Source organism: Mobula birostris, chromosome 27 (assembly GCF_030028105.1).
Source record: "Mobula birostris isolate sMobBir1 chromosome 27, sMobBir1.hap1, whole genome shotgun sequence".
In the NCBI taxonomy this organism is placed as follows: Eukaryota; Metazoa; Chordata; class Chondrichthyes; order Myliobatiformes; family Myliobatidae; genus Mobula; species Mobula birostris.
The window spans coordinates 23818215-23838694 of NC_092396.1; the positions used below are offsets into that span (position 1 = coordinate 23818215).

General features: G+C 42.9%; 1 protein-coding gene across 1 annotated transcript in view; it reads left to right on the top strand.

Annotated features, from left to right (window-relative positions):
• The window catches only part of arhgef19 (Rho guanine nucleotide exchange factor (GEF) 19), a 135800-nt gene that overhangs the window by 66202 nt on the left and 49118 nt on the right, over positions 1 to 20480 (top strand). The gene's annotated exons all lie outside the window — the stretch shown is intronic.

Sequence of the window (20480 nt, forward strand, 5' to 3'; positions counted from 1 at the left end):
AACAGAGTTAATGTTTCAGGACAAAAATCCTCCTTCAGGAACTGGGAGAGACAGAAAATATGTTTTAAGTTGCAGAAAAGATGAGGGAGGGAGGGACGGTAGGAGAAAGGGAAGATCTGACAGATTGAGGCTGGGGTTGCCGTGGTAACGAGCTGTTGCAGCCATCTGCTGGATCTGAGGATAGTTGGAGAGAGGGAAAGCAAACAAATGAGGCTGCGAAATGTAGGAAATTCCCAGCAGACGATGCAGTATCACTGAGGAGAAAGTGACTGTTAAAGTTAGACAGTCTTCACCAGAAAGGGCTAGTAATGATATGAAGCAAGAGAGTTACCTCAAGATGCAGGATTTGATGTTGAGACTGAAAGGCTGCCTTTGCTTAGGCGGAAGATGAGGTGCTGCTTATTGATGTTGCACTGGGCCATGTTGTACCAGTGCAGGAAAGCACACAGAGAAGTCGGGTGGAGAATTAAAGTGAAAGGGCAACCAGGAGCTCAGGTTTGCCTCTGCAGACCGAACAATGGTGCTTCATAAAGAAGTGGCAGATGGAATACAGTGTTGGGAAGTGTATGGTCATCCAAAGAAATAAAAGCGTGAACTAGACCAGGGGATGCAGCCTCAGAATAGAAGGATGCCCTTTTTAGATTGGAGATGAGGAAATTCTTTAGCCAAAGAGTGGTGAATATGTGGAATTTGTTGCCACAGGGGGGCTGCAGAGGCCTAGTCACTGGGTATATTTAAGGCAGAGGTTGATAGATTCTTGATTGGTTGGAGCATGAAGGGGTAAGGGGAGAAGGCAGGAGATTGGGGGCTGTGAGGGGAAATGGATCAGTCATGATAAAATGGTGGGGAGAACTCGATGGGCCAAATTGTCTAATTCTGCTCCTACATCTTAGGGTCTTATAAAATAACATTGCATTTGCTGTTCATATTGTAGTCTCCTCTGCAGTGAAGAAACCAAATGCAGATTAGATGAATGCTTTGCAGAAACCTTCTTTCAGTCTGCGGGGGTCCTCGTGCTTTTGGTTGCCTGTTACTGGAATTCATCATTCACTCTGACTCTGATCTATTTGTCTGGGACCTTCTTGCACTGTTACTACAAAGCTCAGTGTAAGCCCTGAAGAATAGCATCTCATTTGCTGTGAGGTCATTTTGCAGTCTTCTAGATGGCATGTTGAATTCAGTAACTTCAGGTAACTCACTTTCTCTGTTCGTATCGGAATTGGCCATCTGTAAGTGCAGGCCAGGAGCTATCAAACGCTCATCATACTTTGACTCAGTACTCCAGAGGTGGTCTGACTAATGGATTATAAGGCTTCGGCATTACATCCTTAGCAGCACACACAAAATGCTGGAGGAACTCAGCAGGTCAGGCAGCATCCATGCAAATGAACCATCAGTTGATGTTTCAGGTCGAGACCCTTCTTCAGGACTGGAAAGGAAGGGGGGAAGACGGCAGAATAAAAGGGTGGGGGGGAGGGGAAGAAAGATAGCTAGAAGGTGAAGCTGGTGGAAAAGGTAAAGGTCTGGAGATGAAGGGATCTGATAGGAGAGGGAAGTGTACCGTGGGAGAAAGGGAAGAAGGAGTGGCACTAGGGGGAGGTGATAAGTAGGTGAGAAGAGGTAAGAGGCCAAAGTGGGGAATAGAGAAGAGGAGAGAGGGAGAAATTTGTTTTTACCGGAAGGAGAAATCGATATGCCGTCAGGTTGGAGGTTCCCCAGACAGAATGTAAGGTTTTGCTACTCCACCCTGAGGGTGGCCTCATTGTCCTTGCTTTTATGTTCTACTGTTCTCCAAATGAATGCTCACATTACATTTACCTTACTTACTGCTAACTCAACCTGTAAAATTCAAAGTAAATTTATTATCAAAGGACGTATACACTCAGTGGCCACTTTATTAGGTACACCAGTACACCTGCTTGTTAATGCAAATATCTAAGTAGTTAATTGTAGGGCAGTAACACAATGCATAAAAGCATGCCGACATGGTCAAGAGGTTCAGTTGTTGTTCAGACCAAACATCAGAATGGGGAAGAAGTGTGACCTAAGTGACCGACTGTGGAATGATTATTGGTGACTGATGAGGTGGTTTGAGTATCTCAGAAACTGACAATCTCCTGGGATTTTCATGCACAACAGTCTCCAGTGAGAAGACCATGAACATACACTCAGTGGCCACTTTATTAGATACAGGAGGTATCTAATACTGTAGCTACTGAGCGTATGCCACCATATATGTACTGCCTTGAGATTAATTTTCTTGTAGTCATAAAATACAGCACTGAACCAGGCCCTTCGGCCCATCTAGCCCATGCTGAAACAATTTAAATTGCCTACTCCCATTGGCCTGCACTATGACCATACCCTTATTATCCATGTACCTATCCTATTTCCCTTAACCGTTGAAATGGAGCTCGCATGCACCACTTGTGCTGGTAGCTCGTTCCACACTCTCACCACCCTTTGAGTGAAGAGGTTTCCCCTCATGTTCCCCTTAAACTTCTCACCTTTCATCCTTAACCCATGACCTCTGGTTGTAGTCCCACCCAACCTCAGTGGAAAAAGCCACCTGCATTTACCCTATCTATACCCCTCATAACTTCGTATACTTCTGTCAAATCTCCTCTTCGTCTACCATGTTCTAAAGGATACAGTCCTGACCTATTCAATGTTCCTTATAACTCAGGTCCTCCAGACTGGGAAATATCCTTGCAAATTTTCTCTGTACTCTTTCAACCTTGTTTACATGTTTCCTGTAGGTAGGTGACCAAAACTGCACATAATATTCCTAGCTAGGCTTCACCAATGTCTTATACAACTTCAACATAATATTCCATGTCCTGTATTCAATACATTGACTTATCAAGGCCAATGTGCCAGAAGCTTTCTTTACGACACTGTCTACCTGTGGTTCCACCTTCAAAGAATTATGGACTATTCCCAAATCCCTTTGTCCTACCACACTCCTCAGTGCCCTACCGTTCACGGTGCAAGTCCTACGCTGGTTGTCCTACTGAAGTCCAAAACTCACACTTGTCTGTATTAAATGCCATCTGCCATTTTTCAGCCCAATTTTACAGCTGATGCAGATCCCTCTGCAAGGCATGATAGCCTTCCTCACTGTCCACTACACCCCTAATCTTGGTGTCATTTGCAAAGTTGCTGATACAGTTAACCACATTATCATTCAGATCATTGATATAGATGACAAAGAACAGAGGACCCTGCACTAATCCCTGTGGCACACATGTGGGAGCTGGTCAAATTCCTTACTACAGTCCATTTAGATAAATCCACTGCCTTGCCCTCAACCACTTTCCTGGTAACTTCCTCAAAGATCTCTATAAGATTGGTTAGACAAGACCTACCATGTACAAAGCCATGCTGACCATCCCCAATCAGTCTCTGTCTATCCAAATACTTATTTGTACATCTGGTCCATTCTTGCTGGCATTTACAGGAAAATAAAGAAATATAGTAGAATTTATGAAGAAGTATATTTAACAAAGACTGATAAGCAACCAATGTCCAAAAGAAAACAGACTGTGCATATCAAAAAGTAAATAAATACTACTGAAAACCAAGAGTTGTACAGTCCTTGAACATGTCTACTCGAGTTTATGAATTCTCTCCCCATTTAGGAAATAATCAGCACCTTTATTTCTATTACCTAAATGAATGACCGTACACTTCCCTATGATGTATTCCATTTCTTGCCCATTCTCTGCAGACTCCCTGCTTCCTCAATGCCACCTGCTTCTTCGCCTACCTTTGTATCATTTGCAAACTTGGCCGGAAAGCCATCAATCTCGTCATCTAGATCATTAACATGTAATGCGAAAAGTAGCAGACCCAACACCGACTCTTGAGAAACATCACTAATCACCAGCAGAAACCAGAAAAGGTCCCCTTTATTCCCATCCCTTTGCCTTCTGCCAGTCAGTTAAACTTCTATCCATGCTAGTACATGTCCCATAATACCAGGGGTTCCTGTTTTGTTCAGCAGCCCTCATGTGCAGCACCTAGTCAAGGGCCTTCTGAAAATCCAAGTAAATAACATCCACTAACATTCCCTTGTTTATCCTATCTGTTACATCCTCAAAGAATTCCGAAAGTTTTGTCAGGCAAGATTTCCCCTTAAGAAAAGCCTATTTTATCATGTGCTCAAAGTATCCTGAAACATCGTCCTTAATAATGAACTCTAAAATCTTACCAACCACAGAAGTCAGGCCTATTATTTCTTGTCTTTTGCATCCCTCCCTTCTTAAAGAGTGGGGTTATACTTGTGATTTCCCTGACACCTGGATTCATCCCTGACTCTGGTGATTCTGGAAAAATCACTACTAATGTATGCACAATACCTTTTTCAGAATCCTGAGATGTTGTCCAAATGGTTCTGGTGACTTATCTGCCTTTAGACTTCCCAGTTTCCCAAGCACCTTCTCCTTAGTAATAGCAACTACACTCACTTCTGCTTCCTGACACTCTGGCGTTTTGCTGGTGTCTTCCACGATGTAAACTTAAGCAAAATATTTTTTTAGTTCCTCTGCCATTCCCTTGTTCCCCATTACTACTTCTCCAGTGTAATTTTCAACACCCCAGTGTCCACTCTTACCTCCCCCAAGCCTCTAGTTTAAGTTCTCTGTCAACCTCCTCATTAATTTCAGATGAATTACTATGTTGCATGCACTTCTGTCACTAAACCCTGTTGTGCCTTCTGACATATGTAGATATTCCTAAGATTCTCTTCCTCTCTCTATGATCTTCTCCTGCCCTATAACCCAGTACAATCTCCATACTCCTCTAATTCAGGCTCCTTTCTTTATCACTGAAGTTTAACTACTCCACCACTGGCAGCTGTGCATTCACCAGCCAGTGCTCAGAGCTTTACAGTTCTTGACATAGCTTGAGCATGTAGATATTAAGAAAGAGGATGTGCTGGAGCTTTTGGAAAGCATCAAGTTGGATAAGACACCGGGACCAGACGAGATGTACCCCAGGCTACTGTGGGAGGTGAGGGAGGAGATTGGGTCGGAGAAGTTCTGGAGGATTGGAGGGTTGTGGATTTTGTTTCCTTATTCTAGAAAGAGAATAGAGATAGCCCAGGAAATTATAGACCAGTGAGTCTTAATTCAGTGGTTGGTAAGTTGATGGAGATGATCCTGACAGGCAGGATTTATGAACATTTAGAGAGGCATAATATGATTAGGAATAGTCAGCATGGCTTTGTGAAAGGCAGGTCATGCCTTACAAGCCTGATTGAATTTTTTGAGGATGTGACTAAACACATTGATGAAGGTAAAGCAGTAGATGTAGTGTATATGGATTTCAGCAAGGCATTTGACAAAGTACCCCATGTGAGGCTTATTGAGAAAATAAGGAGGCATGGGATCCAAGGGGACATTGTTTTGTGGATCCAGAACTGGCTTGTCTACAGAAGACAAAGGGTGGTTGTAGACGGGCCATATCCTACATGGAGGTCAGTAACCTGTGGTGTGCCTCAGGGATCTGTTCTGGGACCCTTACTCTTCGTGATTTTTATAAGTGACCTGGATGAGGAAGTGGAGGGGTGGTTTAGTAAATTTGCTGATGATACAAAGGTTGGGGGTGATGTGGATAGTGTGGAGGGCTGTCAGAGGTTACAGCGGAACATTGATAGGATGCAAAACTGGGCTGAGAAGTGGCAGATGGAGTTCAACCCAGATAAGTGTGAGGTGGTTCATTTTGGTAGGTCAAATATGATAGCAGAATATAGTATTAATAGTAAGACTCTTGGCAGTGTGGAGGATCAGAGGGATCTTGGGGTCTGAGTCTATAGGACACTCAAAGCTGCTGCGCAGGTTGACTCTGTGGTTAAGAGGGATCTCTGTGCTGCGCTCAAAGCTCTGTGGTTAAGAAGGCATACGGTGCATTGGCCTTCATCAATCGTGGGATTGAGTTTAAGAGCTGAGAGGTAATGTTGCAGCTATATTGGACCCTAGTCAGACCCCACTTGGAGTACTGTGCTCATTTCTGGTTGCCTCACTATAGGAAGAATGTGGAAACCATAGAAAGGGTGCAGAGGAGATTTACAAGGATGTTGCCTGGATTGGGGAGCATGCCTTATGAGAATACTGTAGGTTGAGCGAACCTGATCTTTTTTCCTTGGAGTGGCGGAGGATGAGAGGTGACCTGATAGAGGTGTATAGGACGATGTGAGGCATTGATCATGTGGATAGTCAGAGGCTTTTTCCCAGGGCTGAAATGGCTAGCATGAGAGGGCCCAGTTTTAAGGTGCTTGGAAGTAGGTACAAAGGAGATGTCCGGCGTAAGTTTTTTACGCAGAGAGTGGTGAGTGAGTGGAATGGGCTGCTGGCGACGGTGGTGGAGGTGGATATGATAGGGTCTTTTAAGAGACTCCTGGACAGATACATGGAGTTTGGAAAAATAGAGGGCTATGGGTAATCCTAGGTAATTTCTAAGGTAAGGACATGTTGGGCACAGCTTTGTGGGCTGAAGGGCCTGTATTGCGCTGTAGGTTTTCTATGTTTCTAATTCCATCTCCAAACCCTCTATTTAGACCATAGGACAATTCGACCCATTGAATCTGCTCCAATATTGCATCATGGCTGATTTATTACCCCTGTCAACCTCATTCTCTCCATAACCCTTGATGCCCTGTCTAATCAAGAACATATCAGCTTATGATTTAAATATACCCAATGACTTGGCCTCCACAGCTGTCTGTGGCTAAAGAAATTCCTCCTCATCTCAATTCTAAATAACGTCCTCTATTCTGAGGCTGTACCCTCTGGTCCAAAACTCCCCCACATTGAACCCATGGACACTACCTCACTACTTTTTTTTATTTACTATTGTTTTGCACTACTTGTTTAATTTAACTATTTTATATGTGTATATATATCTTACTGTAATACAGTTTTTTCTCTCTATTATTATGTATTGCATTGATCTGCTGCCACAAAGACAACTCATTTCTCAGCACATGCTGGTGATATTAAACCTGATTCCGATAGAAGTGTCCTAATCCTTGTGCAGTATCTTCCTGGCACGAAGGACCAATACAGTATTCCTAAGTATTTGTTCCATATGCATGCTAACCTAGCCTGTTGTTAGATGGATAGTCAAATCTATCTGTACACCAACATTTACAACACTTCAATGATATCAACACACACAAAATGCTGGTGGAACGCAGCAGGCCAGGCAGCATCTATAGGAAGAAGTACAGTTGACATTTCGGGTCGAGACCCTTCGTCAGGACTTTCTCGTGTTTGCGACTTCAATGGTATTCTGCTTTTTACATGGATTAATTGGGGAATATGAGGCTATATTCAGGAACAGTTAATACCCCACAGCCATCCCGAGCTGGCGTGGCTAACTTCAGTCGCCACAACCCTGAACCGATTCTATAATCTACAGACTCACTTTCCAGGTACTGTTTACACCTCATGTCTTCACCATTTTTTATTGACACAAATTGTCTTCTTTTGCACATTGGTTGTTTGTCAGTTTTTGCTTATGTGTATTTTTTCCATAAGTTCCATTGTATTTCTTCTTTCTCGTGCAAATGCCCGCAAGAAAATGAATCTCAAGGTAGTATATGGTAACATATACATACTTTGATAATAAAATGTACTTTGACTATATTGTATACCATCCTCCATGTTTTTGCTCACTCAAAAACCTGCCAATAGCCTTTAGTGCACTCTTTGTATCCTCGTCACAATTTATTTCCTGCTTATCTCTGAATGTGATATTTGTGGATGTCACTGGCAATCTGAAAATACTACCTAGTCCTTTCAGCAAAGTCATTAAATAGCTCCAGTTCTAATTCCTGTGGCACACTTGACTAGTTAGTGCTTGCCAACTTGACAATGATCTGTTCATCTCTGCTTTATTTTCTGAATATTACCAAATCTTTCATCCAAGTTATTACCTGAACTCCATGAGCTCCTATTTCCTGCTGATAAGACCTTATCAAGATTTATTTGGAAAATCCAAGTACACTCCATCCGCTAGTTTTTTTTTTGTTAAATCTACCCTGCTACATATATTTTCAATTACAATCACTCTTTTCAAAATTCCACACACAAACTTGGATAAGCACACACTATTTCACTTGTACGTTAATAACACAGTGCATGGTCACATACGTGCAGACGAGCATTGACACATTGGTATTAACGTATATTAATAGTCAACGCATCAGTCTGTACATTCTCTGGATCACTGAAACACCAAAGATCACATTTATTATTTGTTTTACAAGGTGGGTATTGTTGGTAAGGTCTGTCACTAATTCCTGAGAAAGAAGGTAGTGAGTCACCTTGTAAACCTGATGCAGTTCTTCTGTTGAAGGGTGTTTCTGGATTTAGAATTAGCAGTAATGCTAGAAGAGCAAATTATTTTCAAATCAAGATGGACTCTGCAATTTGGAAGGGCACCTCTAAATGGTGGCTTTCTGTCTGCTCCCCTCATCCATCTTAGCATAGTTTCTGGTTTCTAGTTCAAGATGGCGCTGGTGAAGCCCAGCGGCTACTTATTGGTGGCAAACAAAACAAAGAGTGCGACTAAATACTTTATGAATAACACTTTTTTCTGGTAACATTTATGGTGAACGATCACCGCAAATAATGGAGAGGTGAGCGAAAGCAAGGCTTGAGTTGAGGGTCGAAGTGTGCGGGTGCGAGGCAAAGTTGAGGCATGTTCGAGGAAAAGTCAGAGTGGAGGAGAGACAGATTCAAGGCCTGTCCACCTAAACTGAGAGTGAAGTTTAGTCGATCTAAATGCCAGGCCAATTTGGAAAAAGCAGGATCTCCCGGTGGCCATCCATTTCAATCCTCCTTCCCATTCCCATTCCGACATGTCAGTACAGGACCTACTCTTCTGTCACAATGAGGCCACACTCAGGTTGGAGGAGCAATATTCCGTCTGGGTAGCCTCTGACATGATGGCATGGGCATCGATTTCTCGAACTTCTGGTAATTGCCCCACCCTCCTTCACCATTCCCCATTCCCGTTTTCTTCTCACCTGCCTATCACCTCCCTCTGGTGCTCCTCCCCCTTCCCTTTCTTCCATGGCCTTCTACCCTCTCCTATCAGATTCCCCCTTCTCCTGCCCTTTAACTCTTTCACCGATCAACTTCCTCAGCTCTTTACTTCACCTGTCCCCCGTTCCTAGTTTCACCTATCACCTACCATCTTGTACGCCTTCCTCCCCTCCTCCCACCTCCTCACTCTGACCTTGTCTTTTTTTTTCCCAGTCCTGATGAAGGGTCTCAGCCTGAAACGTTGACTCGTTACTCTTTTCCATAGATGCTGCCTGGCTGCTGAGTTCCTCCAGCACTTTGTGCCTGCCCTTCAGTAGTATGTTATTTTGATTAGAGACACATCCACTTCTGATTGTGTCATCAGAGCTACAATGCTAGCTTCCTCAATAGGAGCCAGATCACCACTCCTAATCACTCTGAAGCTGTGCATATGCTGGAAGGTGTGTAAGGGCTCATATCAGACAAGGGCACACTTGGATTTAGCAGCATCACCACAACACTCAGATATTATGAAAAATGCTTTTTGGTTGCTAAGCAAAACGTGGGACTAATTTATCTTTACATCTCTGAGATTTCACATTAGTTTTTCTGATCTTGAAATGGCTTTCCTCAAAAGTTGTCTGTTCCCATTTCCTTTCCATAATCAGTGCTCTCGCATACACTTGGGTAAGCCTCAGTGAGCACGCTGATATATGTGTTGATATGTATGTTCAGGCATCAATGAAAACATATGCAGAAACATGTTCGGATGGGCATATGCAGTGTGAATTGGTCCATATATTACACTGGCACTCATCCATATATTACACTGTACTCATGTACAAATGCACCAGGTACACACGCTTTTGTGGAAACTGTTGTTGTGCGCATAAACTTGCATGCATTTATATTTCCCCATCATTCATCCAAGTCTGCATATTCTGTACAGAAACTTCAGAATCAGGTTTACTATCACTGGCATAAGTCGTGAAACTTGTTAACTTGGTGGCAGCAGAACAGTGCAACACATGATAATATAGAAAGAAAGTAAGTCAGTTACAGTAAGTATATACATGTATATTATAAAATGGTTAAATTAAAGATAGTGCAAAAACAGAAATAATATTTTTTAAAAGTGAGGCAGTGTTCATGGGTTCATTGTCCATTTAGGAATCGGATGGCAGAGGGGCAGAAGCTGTTCCTGAATCGCTGAGTGTGCGCTTTCAGGCTTCTGTACCTCCTTCCTGATGGTAGCAATGAGAAGAGGGCATGTCCTGGGTGATGGGAGTCCCTAATAATGGACATCGCCTTTCTGAGGCGTAGCTCCTTGAAGATGTCCTGGATACTATGGAAGCTAGTGACCATGGAGGAGCTGACTAATTTTACAACTCTGATTCTGTGCAGCAGCCCCCACCCCATACCAGACACAGCCTTAGTGAGCTGAAACCTGGAAGACTAACTTCATTCTCTTTATTTAGGGTAAAATACACTTGCCTTGGGTGCAATGCAGCAATGATTGATCCTGGCATGAGAGAACATAAGTAAATTTGGGTTTAGTGTCATGTTTTATTAGTGTGTGTTAAAATCATCATACTTGGCTATTAAATTATCATCAAAGGAATTGGTTTTATCAAATATTTATGATGTTAAAATAACATAAATAGAATTGGTTTTGTGTTTATAATAGATCCTTCTTCAAGAGTAATGATTCCTTTATTATTACTTTCCATTGCAAATTAATGCAGAATATCACCCTGGTAAATTGTAGTCGTAACATCCTTTAGTGAAGCCGAGAGGCCTGTCTATTTGATTCATTGTGGTTCCAGATAATGTAACTGTTCAAATAAATTCATCACTGATCCTTTCATTTCATTTTAAGACCATAAGACATAGGAAGAGAATTAGGTTATTCAGGCCCATTTCAGCACTTCATTAATGCTGATTTATTTTCCTTCTCAACCCCATTCTCCTGTCTTCTCCCCATAATCTTTAACACTCTTACTAATCAAGAACCTGTCAACATCTGCTTTAAATATACACAATGAGTTACCCTCGGCAACCAGAGATTCACCAGCCTCTGGCTAAAGAAATTCCTCATCATCTCTGTACTAGACAGATGTACTTCTATTCTGGGGCTGTGTCCCATGGTTCTAGACTCTCCCACTACAAGTTACAGCTATATTAGTCACACCTGTATTGGCCCAGAAGCTGAGAGCAGACTTCAGTTTTCTGTGCAATCCACTGAGCAGATGCCTTGAAAACCAATAAGCAGCATCAGGTTTCTTATTTTGATAAAAGGAAGTTGTTGGCTCATGCCCGCTCCTACACTCCTTTCCACCTTATTTCCCTGCACTAGAAATGTCCGTCAGGTGTCCATTTTTGATTATTCCGCCTCTCATCCATACTAAGGTTCCTTGCATTAAGGAGTAGCTTACAGCGGTCAGTCAATTCAACAAAGTGCCCATGAGTTGTGACCGGAAACCAGAACCCCGCGGAAAACCCTCATTATTTTAAGGAGAATGTGCAAATGCTGCCTAGACAGTACTTGCAGTCAGGATCGAACCCAGATCACAGCAACGTCTGGCAGCAGTGCTGCATTCTTGTCATGACTCACAGAAATGACAGCCCTGCAAGATTATTTGCACAAGGGATTCTGCAGATGCTGCAGATTTTGAGGAACACACACAAAAGTGCCGGAGATGAGGCAGCAGCTATGAAGTGGAACAAGCAGTCAACGTCTTGGGCCAAGAGCCCCTGTCAGGACTGGAGAGGAAGGGAGAAGAAGCCAGGATAAGAAGGTGGACGGAGGGGAAGGAAGAGAAGCTGCCAGGTGATAGGCGAGACCGGGTGAGGGGGAAGATGGGTGGGTGGGGGAGTAAGAAGCTGGGGGGTTATAGGTGGAAAAGGTAAAGAGCTGAAGATGGAATCTGATAGGAGAGGACAGTGGACCATGGAAGGAAAGGAAGAAGGAACATCAAAGGGAGGTGATAGACCAGTGAGGAGAAGAAAAGGGGTGACAGGGGAACCGTTTTATATTTAATATTTCAGTAATATTGTAAATATATTGTTTGATTAAGCATTCTTTGTTCATTTAAATAATACATTACAGGTGAAATGTTGAAGTAGGTAATGGCATGTTATCTTGCCACCACATCTTACACGCTCGCCTGGCTTAAAGTATAAAATGAAGTTAGGCTCACATTCCTGGCACCCTGTTTCCTTTCAATTGGATTTTATGATTTAGAGTTGCAAAACAGAGCAGTGACAGCGTAAAGATTTAAACAAATTTGAAGCAAATTGAGACGTTTGAGTTTTTAAAAAAAAGTGCAGCGAGATGTTCAGATTTTCAAAAGCATAGTACTTTTTTTCTTTACAAGAGGAGGAAAGTGTTTGAGCTTAAAAAGAAAACCAGAAAACAGACAAATTCACAGGTTCATAAACAGTGAGTACTGGGTGATAATAATCATAAATTTTAAAAAGAGAGCAGAAGTTGGCTGGTCACATTGGAAAGGTAGTTGCATTTGATTGCACAAAAGATAACTGGATATTGTATACTGAGTGAATTAGATTAGATTAGATTCGATTATGAGGAAACTCAGTCCTCATTTATTGTCATTTAGAAATGCATACATGCATATCATTCCTCCAGAGTGATATCACAGAAAAACAGGACAAACCAAAGACTAACACTGACAGAACCACATAATTATAACATATAGTTACAGCAGTGCAAAGCAATACCATAATTTGATAAGGAGCAGATTATGGGCACGGTTAAAAAAAAAGTCTCAAAGAGCCGATCGACTCCCGATAGTCCCCAATAGCAGATGGCAAAAGGGAGAAACTCCCTGCCATAAACCTCCAGGCACTGACAACTGCTGATGCATTGGAAGCACCTGACCACAGCTGACACTGAGTTCGTCCATCTGAAAACTTCAAGCCTCTGACCAGCCCCTCCGAATTGAGCAGTATTTTGAAAAAGATGAAATAGCCAATGAAATACGACTGCCAATATTGAGAGTGCATTTGACTTAAGGGCATACAGTTGGCTTAGAAGTTTAACTGTCCCAACCAAACCAGCCAAAATGAGCTTTGCTGATATCATGAAAGTAATGCAAGAATGTTTAGAACAGAAACCATTGTTGATTACAGGACACTTTAGGTTTCATCAGTAGAATCAATAGGAACGGGAGTCCATTTACATGCCTGAATTGAAGACACTGGGTATTATCAGTTCGGTAATGGGCTTATTGATGCATGGAGAGGTCATTTAGTTTGTGGAATCTTACAAGGAAGCATTCAAAAATGACCCCTAAAATGGAATTGGACACTGGCTCAGCTATTTCATCATTCCACAAAATGAGTTTGAACGGTATTTCAAAGATACTGAACAGAAGCCTGTAGATATCCAACTAAGAACTTATACTGGAGAAAGGATAGCTTCTTTGGGAATGACATCCATAACAGTGAAGTACAACAACCTAATATGTGGGCTTGTATGTGGTAAAAACAGGAGGGCCAGCATTGTGGGATGTGAGTGGCTGAGACAACTACAACTTGATTGGAGATCCAGCCACAATTTGCATGCCACATCCCCTGCAAGGGAGTCAATAAAGCAAATTTAAAAAGGTACTGGAATACCACAGCAGTGTTCAAGGATAGCATTAGAAAATTCAGCATATCAAGGGTTAAATGAAAATGCCACACCCAAGTTTTTGGAAAGCCCATCCGGTTCTTTATACTATCCGTGATAAAGTAGCCAGTGAGCTAGATTGCATGGAGGCTGAAGAAATTCTTTCCAAGGTTGAGTGGATCTCCTGGGCAACACCAGTGGTCCCAGCAACCAAGAAGGATGGGTCTGTCAGGATCAGTGGTGATTTTAAAGTCACCATCAACCCAGTACTGAAAGTAGAACATAGAACATAGAATAGTACAGCACAGTACAGGCCCTTCGGCCCACAATGTTGCGCCGACCCTTAAACATTGCCTCCCATATAAACCCCCCCCACCTTAAATTCTCCATATACCTGTCTAGTAGTCTCTTAAACTTCACTAGTGTATCTGCCTCCACCACTGACTCAGGCAGTGCATTCCACGCACCAACCACTGTCTGAGTAAAAAACCTTCCTCTAATATCCCCCTTGAACTTCCCACCCCTTACCTTAAAGCCATGTCCTCTTGTATCGAGTGCAGTGGTGCCCTGGGGAAGAGGCGCTGGCTGTCCACTCTATCTATTCCTCTTAATATCTTGTACACCTCTATCATGTCTCCTCTCATCCTCCTTCTCTCCAGAGAGTAAAGCCCTAGCTCCCTTATCAATTCCCGCTGCCCGGGATAGAGGGTATATTTGCAAACCTTTCTGGATGAAAACACTTCGGCCTGCAGCAAAGCAAACTTAGCCGAGGACTACCCCATTGTCCAGTGAAGGATGCTATGCACTGTTCAGGATGTGAACGCATACAGAAGAAAGGTATATATGTGATTAAGCATTCTTTGTTCATTGAGAGTTGTATGTAAAAGGATGTAATGGTGTATGTCATCATGCCTCCACGTTATACACACGCACCTCATTCAAAGTAAAGAATGAAATTAGACTTGCGTTCCCAGCTCAGTGTTCCCTGTCCATCAGTTTTAATGTTTTGGAGTTATAAAATGGAACAGGAGCCACAGTGGGAAATGGAAAAAGAGAAGGAGGGGAGAGAAATTGCTGGAAGTTAGAGAAATCAATGTTCGTGCCTTCAAGTTGGTAGCTGCCCATCTTATATTTTGCAGCTTCAAAACATTAATTTAATTGAAAGGAAAACAAGAGAGTCGGGAGACATGAATCTTAAGTTTGTTCTTTACTTTAAGCGAGGTGTACTCATATCACGTGGTAACCTGATGACATATGTATTTCAGGTATTTTTCCTTATAACCCATAAAAAAGAATGCTTAACTGAACAATATATTTACAACATTACTCTAACATTACTGAAATATTAAATGCACAACACTCCCTCCCTCCTCCTACAACTCAATAGAGAATACATCTCAGCTATATACGGAGTATACTATATTATGCACCTGCTATATAGACATCCACAACATAGTCAATTTTTAAATTGCCCCATTCAGGTCTAAAGATTTAATACTCTTTTCCCATAGATGCTGCCTGACCTGCTGAGTTCTTCCAGAATTTTGTACGTGTTGTTTGGATTTCCAGCATCCGCAGAATTTCTCTTGTTTGTGTCTAAAGATTTAATTGCTGTGAAGGGTTTCTTACTCTTGTGGGATAACGTCTTCCCTGACAAGGGGGATCACTCCGCTTGATGTATGGCTATGAAAACAATCTCAGGTCTGGAGCCTGTGCCGTGGTGGTTGTAGGAGTTGGCTGTGAGACTGCAGGAAGTGGTTCTGACAGATCCGGGCACCTTTCTTCTCCTTTTCTCTACTTTTCTCTCTCTGGATTTACTTTTTCTTCCTTCTCACGTTCCTCCTTTCTCTTTCTCATTCACATTCTTTCTCTCTATCTCTTTCATTCTTTTTCTTCTTCTAGTTTGTGAATCTTGATCTTGGGAAGGAAGGTGCATTTAGTTCAGTGGAGTATTCTATTATTAATCCTTCTATCACTCCCTTTACAATCTGATCTCTCCTCTTGGTTTCCTCATCCACAACATCATGTGACGAATTCTGTTTTTGTATTTCCATTGACTTCTTTCTTTTTGGCCTTCCATTCATCCAACTGGGCTTTGGTCTTTGCATTTGCTTTTACAAGCAGCTTTTTGTCTCCCACATGAAGTTCATGCAATAACCTTCACACCTGCAGAGTAGATTCTGGTTCTTTATATTTACAAAAGCAGAATGTTTGCAACTTTCCCGGAAGCTCCTTTATACTTTATACTTTATTGTCACCAAACAATTGATACTAGAATGCACAATCATCATAGCGATATTTGATTCTGCGCTTCCCGCTCTCTGGATTACAAATCAATAGTAAATATTAAAAATTTAAATTATAAATCATAAATAGAAAAATGGTAAGTAAGGTAGTGCAAAAAAACCGACATGCAGGTCCGGATATTTGGAGGGTACGGCCCAGATCCGGGTCAGGATCCGTTCAGCAGTCACAGTTGGAAAGAAGCTGTTCCCAAATCTGGCTGTATGAGTCTTCAAGCTCCTGAGCCTTCTCCCAGAGGGAAGAGGGATGAAAAGTGTGTTGGCTGGGTGGGTCGTGTCCTTGATTATCCTGGCAGAACTGCTCTGACAACGTGCAGTCTAAATTGAGTCCAAGGATGGAAGATTGGTTTGTGTGATGTGCTGGGCTGTGTTCACGATCTTCTGCAGCTTCTTCTGGTCTTGGACAGGACAACTTCCATACCAAGTTGTGATGCACCCTAGAAGGATGCTTTCTACAGTGCTCCTCTGGGCAGCATGGTCCTTTCTTGGTCCATTTTTTCAACCAGAGGCAGAGTGGTTGGCACCAACACCTGTGTGCCCTATGCTGTGTGTACAGCATAGAGAGAGTTTTGGCATCATCTAGTACCTTTCTTAATTTGCTTTCATTTGGCTTCAATGCAGGGGAATGTGGCATGCAAATGATAGATCGATCTCCAATCAAAGTTGTAGTTGTCTCTGCCAATCGTGCTCCCACAATACTGGCCCTCCTGTTTTTACCACATGCAAGTTCAGTGTGGCTTGTTGGTTGTACTTCACTGTTACGAATGTCGTTCCCACAGCAGTTATATTTTCTCCAGTATATGTTTTTAGCTGGATGTCTGCACGCTTCAGTTCACTATCTTTGAAATACTGTTTCCTCATTTTTGTGGATTGCTGAAACAGCTGAGCCAGTGTCCAATTCCATTTTAATTAATTTGCAATTCACTTCTGGTGTAAGCGATATTACTTGTCTATTGTTAGTTTTCACATCATTATCAGATTTTTCATCAACAGCATGTAGATTAGTGCTCTTTTTGAAACTGCAACTGCAATTTTTATCTTGTTCTCTCCTCTGTGCAGTCAATTTATTTTTATCTGCCCGACATGCTCTTTGTATGTGTTCTACTTTGTTGTATTTTTTTCCTGCTGAAGGGTCTCAGCCTGAAACGTCGACTTTACTCTTTCCCATAGACTGCTGAGTTTGTCCAGCATTTTGTGTGTGTTGTTTGGATTTCCATCATCTGTAGATTTTCTCTTGTTTGTTGCATTTTGTGCAAGGTTCACCTGTAAACCTTCATTGCTCCTGCCACAACGGTAACACAATTTGTTCAGCCAAATTGGTTTCTGTTTAGATATTGTGATTTTACTCACATTCAGTTTCATTCTTGACTACAACTCAATTGTGTCTGTCTGCTGTTTCTATTTACACGGCCATCTCAACTGCTCTTTTAACAAAGTGCTTTGAGAGACTGGTTCTATCACATCTGAAATCCTGTCTGCCCTCTACCCTGGGCCCCATCAATTTGCCTATCGCACCAACAGGTCAACAGAGGACCCCATCGCCACGGCACTTCACTCTGCCCTGACCCACCTGAACAGCCCCAACTCTTACGTCAGAATGCTGTTCATTGTCTTTAGTTCGGCATTCAATACAGTGATCCCCTCCAAGCTGATCGCCAAACTTCGCCAGCTTGGTATCAGCTCATCTCTCTGCAATTGGACCTTGGACTTCCTGACTAACAGACCCCAATCAGTTGAGTTAAACAACCTCTCCTCCTCCACTCTCACCCTGAGCACCGGCGTGCTTCAAGGCTGTGTGCTGAGCCCTCTTCTGTACTCCCTTTTCACCTATGACTGCGTTCCTGTACATGGTTCTAACTCCATAATCAAGTTCGCAGATGACACCACAGTGGTTGGCCTGATCAGAGAGTATGATGAGACAGCCTGCAGGGACGAGGTCCAGCACCTGGCTGCGTGGTGTGCCAACAGCAACCTGGCCCTTAACACCCAGAAGACCAAGGAGATCATTGTGGACTTCAAGCATGCCAGGAGTCACACTCACATCCCCATCTACATCAACGGAACTGTAGTGGAGCGTGTATTAAGCTTCAAATCCTTGGTGTCCACATTTCTGAGGATCTCACCTGGTCCCTGAAATCCTCCATCCTGATCAAAAAGGTGCAACAGCGCCTTTATTTCCTGCGGAGCATCAAGAAAGCTCACCCCTGTTCCAGGATACTGACGGACTTTTACCGCTGTACCATTGAGAGCATACTCACCAACTGCATCTCAGTGTGGTATGGTAATTATCCCGTAACGGACTGCAAAGCACTCCAGCGTGTGGTGAAAACTGCCCAGCGGATTATCAGCACCCAATAGCCCACCATTGAGAACATCTACCATAAATGCTGCCTGGGCAGGGTGAAAAGCATTATCAAGGATGTATCTCACCCTAACCATGGACTTTTTACTCTCCTCCCATCCGGTAGGCGCTACAGGAGCCTCTGCTTCCGCACCAGCAGGCACAGGAAGAGCTTCCTCCCTGAGGCCGTGACACTGCTGAACCTCTTATCACAGCGCTAAGCAGTATTGCACCCATATTGTACTGTCTCAATATTTTTATATTTGTGTGCTGTAGCACTTTTTTTATTCACAGTTATTTTGTAAATAACACTATTCGTTGCATTTCTGGTCAGATGTTAAATGCATTTCATTGGTTTTGTATCCGTACTTGGCACAATGACAATAAAGTTAAATCTAATCTAATAAATCTTTTAAATGTAAGTTATGCTTCAGCTAGAAGCTGTTGTTGAATGCTTTCTTGTAAGATTCCACAAACTAAACAATCTCTCAGTGCATCACTAAGCCCATCACTGAACTAACAATGCTCAGGCAACTTCCTCAACTCAGCCATATTGCTGAAATGGACGCCTGTTCTTTTTGATTCTCCTTATGAAACCTAAAGCATTCTGTGATCAACAATGATTTCGGCTCTAAGTGTTGCTGCATTATTTTCACAATATCAGCAAAGCTCAATTCTTCCAGTTTGGTTGGAACAGTCACACTTCAAACCAAACTGTATGCCTTTAAACCCAATGCAGACTGCAAAATTGGTACTTGTTTCTCACTGGCTATTCCATTTGCTTCAAAATACTGTTCAATTAGCAATATACGTGAATCAGTTATCTATTGACTGCATCTGTCTTTCTGATGTAGCCAGCCATTTCTGCTCATTTTCTAAATTTATGATTATTGTCACCTGGTACTCACTCTTTATGGACCTGTGAATTCTTATGTTTTCTGCCTTTTTTTAAACTTAATCATATCTTCCCTCCTGAAGGACATGTGCTGCCCTGTTCTATTTTGTTCGCCATTCCCCGCCGAGCTTTTTAAAAAATTTGAACGTCCCGCTGCACTTCAACAAGTCGATATCTGTCTTGGATTCATTTTAAAAATACCTTGTCACCATTGCTATGTTTTGTAACTTCAGAACTTTAAACTAATTCAAGGGAAGACACAGGAGTCTGAGATGTGAGTCTAACTTCGTTCTTTAAGTGAGGCACGTGCATATCACATGGTAGTGTGATGACATAGGCAATTCACATATTTTTACGTATAACTCGTAATGAGTTATTTAAATAAACATGGTAGCACAGGAGGCCATGGACTGATGTGTGGCAATGGGAAGTTGAATAGAAGTGGATGGTTACCAGGAACACAAAATATTCTGCAGATGCTGAGGTCAAAGCAACACTCAAAACACGCTGGAGGAACTCAGCAGGTCGGGCAGCATCCGTGGAAAAGATCGGTTGATGTTTCAGACCGGGACCCTTCGTCAGGACTGTAGGGGGAAGGGACAGAGGCCCTATAAAGAAGGGGGGGGGAGGGTGGGAAGGAGAAGGCTGGTAGGTTCCAGGTGAAAAACCAGTAAGGAGAAAGATAAAGGAGTGGGGGAAGGGAGGCAGGGAGGTGATAGGCAGGAAAGGTGAAGAAGGAATAGGGGAAAACACAATGGGTAGTAGAAGGAGGCGGAACCAAGAGGGAGGTGGTAGGCAGCTGGGGGAGGGGGCAGAGTGACATAGCTCTTAAACTCTGCTCTTAAACGCATCTCCCCCATTTCACGTACATCTGCTCTCACTCCATCCTCCCGCCACCCCACTAGGAATAGGGTTCCCCTGGTTCTCACCTACCACCCCACCAGCCTCCGGGTCCAACATATTATTCTCCGTAACTTCCGCCACCTCCAACGGGATCCCACCACTAAGCACATCTTTCCCTCCCCCCCCCCCCCCCGCATTCCGCAGGGGTCGCTCCCTATACAACTCCTTTGTCCATTCGTCCCCCCCATCCCTCCCCACTGATCTCCCTCCTGGCACTTATCCGTGTAAGCGGAACAAGTGCTACACATGCCCTTACACTTCCTCCCTTACCACCATTCAGGGCCCCAAACAGTCCTTCCAGGTGAGGCAACACTTCACCTGTGAGTCGACTGGGGTGATATACTGCATCCGGTGCTCCCGATGTGGCCTTTTA